At 46.1% G+C, this 8,351-nt stretch overlaps 1 protein-coding gene across 1 annotated transcript in view; it reads right to left on the bottom strand.

Annotated features, from left to right (window-relative positions):
• LOC115389924 (histone H2B 1/2-like) overlaps positions 1-8,351 on the bottom strand; it is an 84,386-nt gene that overhangs the window by 27,345 nt on the left and 48,690 nt on the right. The gene's annotated exons all lie outside the window — the stretch shown is intronic.

Here is an 8,351-nt window from a genome sequence, read left to right as displayed (position 1 = left end):
TTTGTATTTATTTGATATGTACATGTATTTGATATTCGTTATTTGGTGCTTTGTACAGGCCAGGTTTTTTTTTCCTGCGGTCCTGCAAAGAATGATGGCGAGCTAGAGACCAGGCCGAGAGCCTAACCGGAGCTCCGGTTTTCCAGCCGGAGACCAAGTGCTACCTCTGCCGGGCCGGTAGGGGCTCCTGAAGCCAGCAACCTCTCACCCCCACACGACTTGACCTACACCCACACAACCCACACATGCTTGGACTCTTCCGCAGAGTCACCAGCTGTTTAGACCCAGACGTGGGTCATGTGAACTTTGGGTGGGATGAATGGACAATTGGGTTGATTGCTTCTGTCCAAGGGGTGTGAAGCTGGACTCCATCTCTTACCACTGTGAAAAATCAATTGCTGTTATCATCATCGTTTCTTTGTGTTGCACTTCTAATACCTGTCACCTTCGAATATTCATCACAATTGTAACTTGTTGAGAGTATCTCGAATGGCCATTCGCGCAGGTTAAAGTTTTGCAAATCTGTTATGTTTGTTTGTCCTGTTTGTTTTCCTTTTGTTTCGAAGAGCTCAATATATGGTACCTTTTTACTTGCAAACTCAACTCCAAGTCTCTGCCTCTTCTCTCTTCATGAGCGAACCCAGAATCTTCTGATCAGCTAGCCTGTTGCTATTATTGGAATTATCTTCATCTAGTCCTGGGCTTGATTAGCCTTTAGCGTGTAACATAAGTGCTACAATTACATTCCTTAACACTTGTTTTTAGGAGGCACTTAATTTGAGAATGAGGATCAAGGTTGAGGAGTGAGGATTAAGCAGAGAATTGGGATTGGGCCATACAGAGTCCCAGGAAGCTCAAATCGAGCTTGTGCCGAAAAGACGGAGCACGTCTGTGGTTTGGCTACACTTTGGATTCATGAGACACGGAGCAGAAAACAGCAGTTTGCAAACTGTGCCACAAGGCCGTTCCCTCGCCGGACGCCAACACAACAAACCTCTTCTATCACCTGCAGAAGAAACATCAGAGGGAGTACATAGATATTCAAAAGTTGCGTTTGAGCAAAGAAAGAAATGAAACAGGGCCATGTCGGGCGAAGAACCGCTACTACACTCAACGGAGCCTGCAGGAGTCTTTTTCACGAGGCACAACGTATGAAAAAAATTCACAGCGCCTTAAACAGCTCAATGATGGCGTTACACGTTTGATATGTAAAGGTGGTCTCCCGATTGAGCTGGTTGACAAGCCAGTGTTCCGAGAGCTCATGGAACTAGCCGATCCACGGTACAAAATGCCCAGTCGGAAGCACTTCACTCAAGTCGAGGTAACTTGTTTATATGCTGAACGCTGGGCTGAAGTAGCGAGGGAAATCAAGCGTGTGGCACATTATTCCCTGACAACTGACCTCTGGACGAGCCGACAGACAGAGCCCTACATGTGCATAACTATCCACTTCATCGATGACGAGTGGACCCTCTGTTCTCGCTGCCTACAGATGGCCTACTTCCCAGGAGACCACACAGGAGCTATGATAGCCGAGGGTATGTAGCCTACTTTAAAATAATTTACTTGTCTGCTGTTAGTACTTTTTGGCCGAGTTCATTCACCAACGTGTGTGTTACTTCCCTCGAGTTTAAATCAAGCGTCAGGAGTTCTTTGGTTTCAAACGGGCATTTATTGAACACGTTGCTTGCTTTTTACCGCCTTCACAATGCCGTCAGAACTGAGAATAAAACAGAAACTGACATCAATAACTTAAAACATCCACATGAAATAAATGAAACAGCAACATGAGATCCAAAAAAACGAATTACAAACATAATTGGTATCTCCAGTTACAAACATTCATAACATCAGCTTTAACACAGGAAAACAAAGGAAAAACTTGTACCTCATTGGCCTCATTAACTCGTGAGGGGGTAAAGATGATCTTTAATGGCTCCTTCCTTAAAGAAAAGACGCTTGTTGTCTTCAAATAAACTTATTGAGCCACCGTCTCTTGCAGACTCCTCCCGCACAGCACCGCCTGTAGCTTTAAATGCGTACGCCCCTTAATGTGGTCCGACGAGCAACCGAACACGAAACAAAAAATAGGTTCCACTCTAATCTACAAGATCTTTTTAACATAATAAATGAACTTTATCTAAATGAACTTACTGATTTATTTATTGTGTATTTTTAAGCCTCTTTTACCTAAGTTATTAAATAATGAACCAAAAAATATGCCAGCTGTCCCTGATGGCAGCTACAGTGTGTATTGCTGTGTATACTTGACTGGTTTTGTATCGTCCTGTTTATTTACCGTGTCATTTGTAGTGTACTGTCGTAGTGGTGGTTTTGTGGTAAAGTATTAATAAAGCGGCCCTATTCACTGTCTAGATTTGACAGATGCACTGGAGTCATGGGGACTGGAAGAAAGCCAGTTAGTATGTGTTACTACAGACAATGCCACAAACAACATCTCTGCAGTGGAACAACTTCAGTGGGAACGTCTACAGTGCTTTGGTCACCGTCTCCAGCGTGCCATTGGTAAGTGTAAGTGTGATGCAATTTTTTTTTTAATGACCTTTTTTAGTATTTTAATGGGAAATATAGTAACAACAACAATAGTAGTTGTAAAAAGATTTATTAATCCTGTGACTGTTTTTATAGACTGCCAGTCTAGTAGTATCATCATCAATTTAATCCATTAGTAATCATAATAATAAAAATATTGTGGCGTTCGAGCGGCGACTTGCGGGCAAGAAGACGAGGCGAGGTCTGCTCTATTGCTCAACCAAAGCTTTATTGTGAAAACAATCAAGCAAGGGAACATGACACACCAACACCGAGACAACATCATCGCGGCCCGTAGGCCCCAGGTCACCCCCCAAGCAACCCCTCTGGCCCACGGTCCGACACATGATGAAAATAAAAGGACACAAACAGCACATAACAATAAGCAAAACACAACCGTAATGAAAGGAAACACAAATAAACCACAAAACACACACAAATGGCCCGGAACGGCCCCCGAACTCCGTCCCGTGTCCCATAAGCCCTTGCGGCTTCACACATAGTTCTGGGGATGCGGCTCTCTAGCGCCCCTAGCGACCCCCGCGGTCGCTACACAGCCCCCACCCAAGGGGTTTAACATCCCCGAAACCCCGTTAGTCCCAGGGACAAAAGTTCTCAAAAGAGTCCAACAGTCCAGGCCGCCTCCGGCGGCGCGAAACGCAACGCGGACCCTCTGGCGCCGGTCCCGGCCGGGGGTCCGCGCCAACAGTCCCAGGTCTTTCGTTGCCAGCTTCTCCCCCCCTGGGCGGCTCCAAATGCCGGTACAGGGAGAGCCGGTTACGGTGAAAGGCCACCATGCGCCTGCGCCTCCTGACCCGCCCTGGTCTCACTCCGGCGGACCAAGGACAGAGGACACAGCGGTGAACATGATGCTGCGGCACCTCGCAGCGTCCGGCCCCCACCGAACCCTGGGCCACGTGCAGGACCCGGGAGACACGCCGACAGTCTTTGCCACAGGCCGCAAAGATGTCTCGACGCTGCCCCTGTTCGTTGACCGCTTCAACGGTCCCAGCGGCAAGGCCTCTGACGTGGGGCGGCCACCAGGGGGGGTGGACTCGGCGAGGCACTGTCTCTCGTTGGCGGACGTAGTTGGAGACAGCTTTTTTAAGGGGGCGGGGCCCTGCTCCCGCTCGGTGGTTGGTGCCCGCTCTGCAGGAGCGGAGTCGGCCTCTCGCTCAGCGGACGTAATTGACGACTGCTTGTCGGAGTGGGCGGAGTCGTCAGTCTGCTTTCTTTTGCAGCGTTTCTTTCGGCTCGGCCGACGCTTGCAATCCTGGGTCCCCAGGACGACGCTTCTCTCTGCGGTGTCGATGCAGCAGGACCAGTGCAGCTCCTCGGCCTGACCGCAGCTCTCCACCAGCGTGTACCGGCCCCGGTAGGGGTCGGTGGTTGGCTTCCTCATAGCGCCACCCCGCTTCTCGATCGCCGGAGCTCGCCTTCTCGGGGCCGGCGCCAGACAGTTTCTCGCGATGTGGCCTGGTTCACCACACCGATAGCAGCCGTCACTTTCACGGCACCCCCGGTGAGTTGTTTGGGGCGATGTGGAGCGCTGTGCCTGGCGGACTGCTTCAGTGTCTTCTTCGGCGGTGTCAGCCAGTCGAACCCCGGGCGGTGATGTGGCGCCGCCCCGCGGCGTGGAGAGGATCGTCTCAGCTCGCTCTGCTTCCCGGAGGGCCTCCTCCAGGGTCTGCGGAGTGGCGAGTTGCACATGTTGCCGCAACCGCTCGGGTGTGAGTCCCTGCAGGAACGTGTGGAGGGCCAGTTCCCCCCGCACATTCACGGGAAAGGCGGGGTAACCCCGCCGCGTGAATAGCTGCACATCAGCGGCGAAGGAACCTAGGTTCTCTCCCTCTCGGCGGCAGCGGTTCTTCAGTTTCTCTCTCTCAGTGGCCTCTGTTGTGTATTTTTTTAAATCCTATGGCCTATTCAAGGTTCAGTTAAACTTCAGTTACTCATGTCAAAATATACATTTCTCAATTTTGTCATCCCTATCATCAGGCACCTGGGCCTGACTCGGAGGCTGACCCTTTGGAATGGTGGAAGCAGCACGAATTGAACTTCCCATCTGTAGCCAGGCTTGCCAATAAGTACTTGTGCATTCCCGCCACGAGTTTGTCATCAGAAAGGGCCTTCAGTGCGAGTGGAAATATCGTCACATGCAAGAGGTCATGTCTTAAGCCAGAGAGAGTCGACCAACTTACTTTTCTCGCCATAAACCTGTGAATTCAGTTTATGCGCATTGTTAATGCAGTGTTAATTTTTCATTACTTTCACAAAGTAGCCTATTTTCACTTTGTGCAATATTGTTTATAACCAACGCCTTAATATATTTTGGTATTTGCGTTTGATATTATTGCTGGTCTTTTTTTTGCACTGTTAGGCTACAGTTTTAAGAAACTTGAAAACAGTTTGTTTATTTGATGCCTCCACCTGCCTCTTTAGGGCAATAATGTCAGGTACTGTTCTTGTTGTTCTACTCTGACTGCACTACTATTTTGATACCTCAACTTGCGTCTTTAGGGCAATAATGTTAGGTGCTGTTATACTGCTCTTACTTGAACTACAAAGATACAGATTGTAGAAAAAGCAAATGTGGAGGCTTTGGTCGATCAGCCTCTATGCCTTATTTTTATGTTATATATTTTTGCACTCCTGTACAGCAATCCAATTTTCATGTCATTTCCAAATAAAGGGAGAGGAAAAAGTAAGCAGTTTCTATAGTATGTTGTACAGTTCGTTTTCAAGTTATTCTGTGAAAACTGTCGTTACCTATATCATGTCATATCGTTATTGTGATATAAAGTAGTCCATATCGTGATAGAAGATTTTTTTCATATCGCCCACCACTAGAGTGTGCTGTATGTATCCAAGGGTGCTGTTCAGGTGAATATGGTAAGCAGGTGTCCTGTCTGTGTGTGTGTGTGTGTGTGTGTGTGTGTGTGTGTGTGTGTGTGTGTGTGTGTGTGTGTGTGTGTGTGTGTGTGTGTGTGTGTGTGTGTGTTTGTCACAGCCCTTAAGCATATTCACATTACCATTCAAAATGGCTAACAATAGCATCACTTTCAAATGCATTCAAGGCCATTTATATAGTTATACTAGTCCCATATAGCTTCCGGTAAGCAATGAAAGTGACTGTGCTATTGATGTAGTCTACTGTAATACTGTTAATCACAATCACAGTGTAGCATGAATCTGTATTCATTAATTTACCTTACTGTAGCTTAAAGCTAGTTTTAGAGAAAAGTTTTAACTGTCTGTCTGAAACATATGAAAGCACCATCACATTATAGGGAAATAATAATAACAATACAGTAGATCCAACAGGACTCAGGCACTTTAAACCCAAATAAATGCACTTAGACAACAACCCATTAATTGTAACTTATCCATATGAACACCACAGTATTTCAAACATATAAAGAATTTCAGTAGAGAACATTATAAAATTTAATCATGAATATCCAGCTGCTCATCACACAGTAACTGAAGAAAGCTCAGGATGACTGCTCTACCAGCTCAACAAACTCATCAATAACACTGTAACTATCAAGTGCTCAGGAAACAACATTAGGAACGTCAGGGATTAATTATAACTTGACAAATTTCAGGGTGTAGTGCAACACAATGCAGCGCATCATTACTGACAGTCACAAAATAGTGGTAAATTTGTTGACTTTCTTATACTCCTAAAACTTGACAACAAACACTCAAAAACATCTTTCAATCGTAACACAGCATGCCCACATCAACTCTAACAGTGTGTTTCCACCGGACGCGTTTAATACGACTGCATTTGCATGACAAATGACACCGCGCTGCGCTAGACGCACAAGTTTTACCGCTGGTGTGTGAATTCATTCGCGCGACGTGTCATGCTGGTACAAATATGCAACACAAAACACCCTGCAGAAACATCACAGCCATCCACATCACCGTCTCCTGCACAGCAGCAGTGGGCAGGATTCTTCTGATGTTTGTCCCACAGTCCTGTGTGCACCCAGCTGTCTGTCTGTGTGTGTGATTGATGGTAGCAGTTTTTGTTCTTCTTTGTTTTTATGACTGTTTTTACTGTTCAGCACTTTGCATTGTTTTTATGAATATGAGAAGTGCTTTTACAAATTAAAGCCGCAAGCGGCATTGGTCAGGGCCAAGCCTCCCCGCTGGCCCGCGACTGAGACGTCCACCCATTAACATGGGAGTTGTTAGCATCTCCCATCCACTAACATGTAGGTGTTAGCACAATCTCATCCACTAACATGCAGGTGTTAGCATCTCCCGTCTACTAACATATAGGTGTTAGCATCTCTCATCCACTAACATGTAGGTGTTTGCATCTCCCATCCACTAACATGGAGTTGTTAGCATCTCCCATCCACTAACATGGAGTTGTTAGCATCTCCCATCCACTAACATGGAGTTGTTAGCATCTCCCATCCACTAACATGTAGCTGTTAGCATTTCCCATCCACTAACATGTAGCTGTTAAAATCTGTCATCCACTAACATGGGAGTTGTTAGCATCTCCCATCCACTAACATGGGAGTTGTTAGCATCTCCCATCCACTAACATAAAGCTGTTAGCTTCTCCCATCTGCTTTTGAGAGTCACTGAATGAAGGCACTGAGTGTCAGAGTTTGATTGACAGCTGCTGTCAGCTGTGTAACTGCACCGTATGCCCATATATGGTCATGTCCGTTAGAGTGGGAGAGAGGAGAAAATAAAAATTTCTGTTTGGAAAACGACCACTCCTTGTTCCATTCTTGTTTGGCAGAACTGAACAAAAAATATCACGTTTGATAGGAAATTTAGTTGTCTTTCAGTTGGTGAGGCTTTCAGAGCAGTCAGACTTTTAGCTTGGACCGTAGAGGCCTCAGTTTGTGAGAAGGGCAATATTTTTCCCCATCCGATTCCATTATAACTGAGAGCAAAAACATGCACACCTTTTCATTCTCGTGAAAACTGCCCTATATCAAGATAATTTCCCCACTTATGTTACATCATCTTGTTCGGGAGAACCTGGTGACGCTTCACATGTGATCGGTTTGTTGATAGGAGTCACGGTTTAGCCACACTCGATGCTTGTTTGAGGTGCTGAAAAAAGGCATTTTTCCATTTTTTTCCCATTATAACGGATGAGGGCAGGAGCAAGGCAAGATTTCAGACTTCCAACTTTGAATGCTAATAAAATCTACACCGTTAGACTTCTGACAAAGATTTGAAAACTTTTGTAAAGAAACTTGTCCTCTATCATGTCGCGTTAGTCTGATGTCTGTACGACAAACGGTCTCGGAGGAGATAATTTTTTTGTGAGGAGTGATTTTGAGTAAAATTTTACATTGAAAGGGAAATTGAGGACTTTCTGTTGGATTTAGGTCAAGGTTGTCAACTCGTGAATTGTAGATGTCGATGAGACAAACGCGTGAGTGTTGGTTTGATCTCTCTGCGACATTCCTGCGGGACGTTGCAACTATTTACTGTTTCTAGGTGGCGCTAGAGAGCAGATGGGGTTAATTTTTCCATTTCATAAAATTTTTCGCCGGTCATGAAGTGTGTGCCAAATTTGGTGAGTTTTCGTGCATGTTTAGGGGGTTAAATTTGGGGTCAAAGGCGCATGGAGTATAATAATAATATCTAAAAAGAAATGGACGAATAACAATAGAGACCTTGCCCTCTGGGCATGGTGGCCGAGCCTGGAGGCGAGCTCCAGGCTCGGTCCCTAATAAACATTGAGATTGAGATAGCTCCGCCTGCCACCATCGCTGGTCTGTATTTGGCATGGGGAAGTCAGCTCCGGCTGC

The sequence above is a fragment of the Salarias fasciatus genome, chromosome 6 (genome assembly GCF_902148845.1).
Source record: "Salarias fasciatus chromosome 6, fSalaFa1.1, whole genome shotgun sequence".
Taxonomy (NCBI): domain Eukaryota; kingdom Metazoa; phylum Chordata; class Actinopteri; order Blenniiformes; family Blenniidae; genus Salarias; species Salarias fasciatus.
This window is presented reverse-complemented; position numbering and strand designations above follow the sequence as displayed.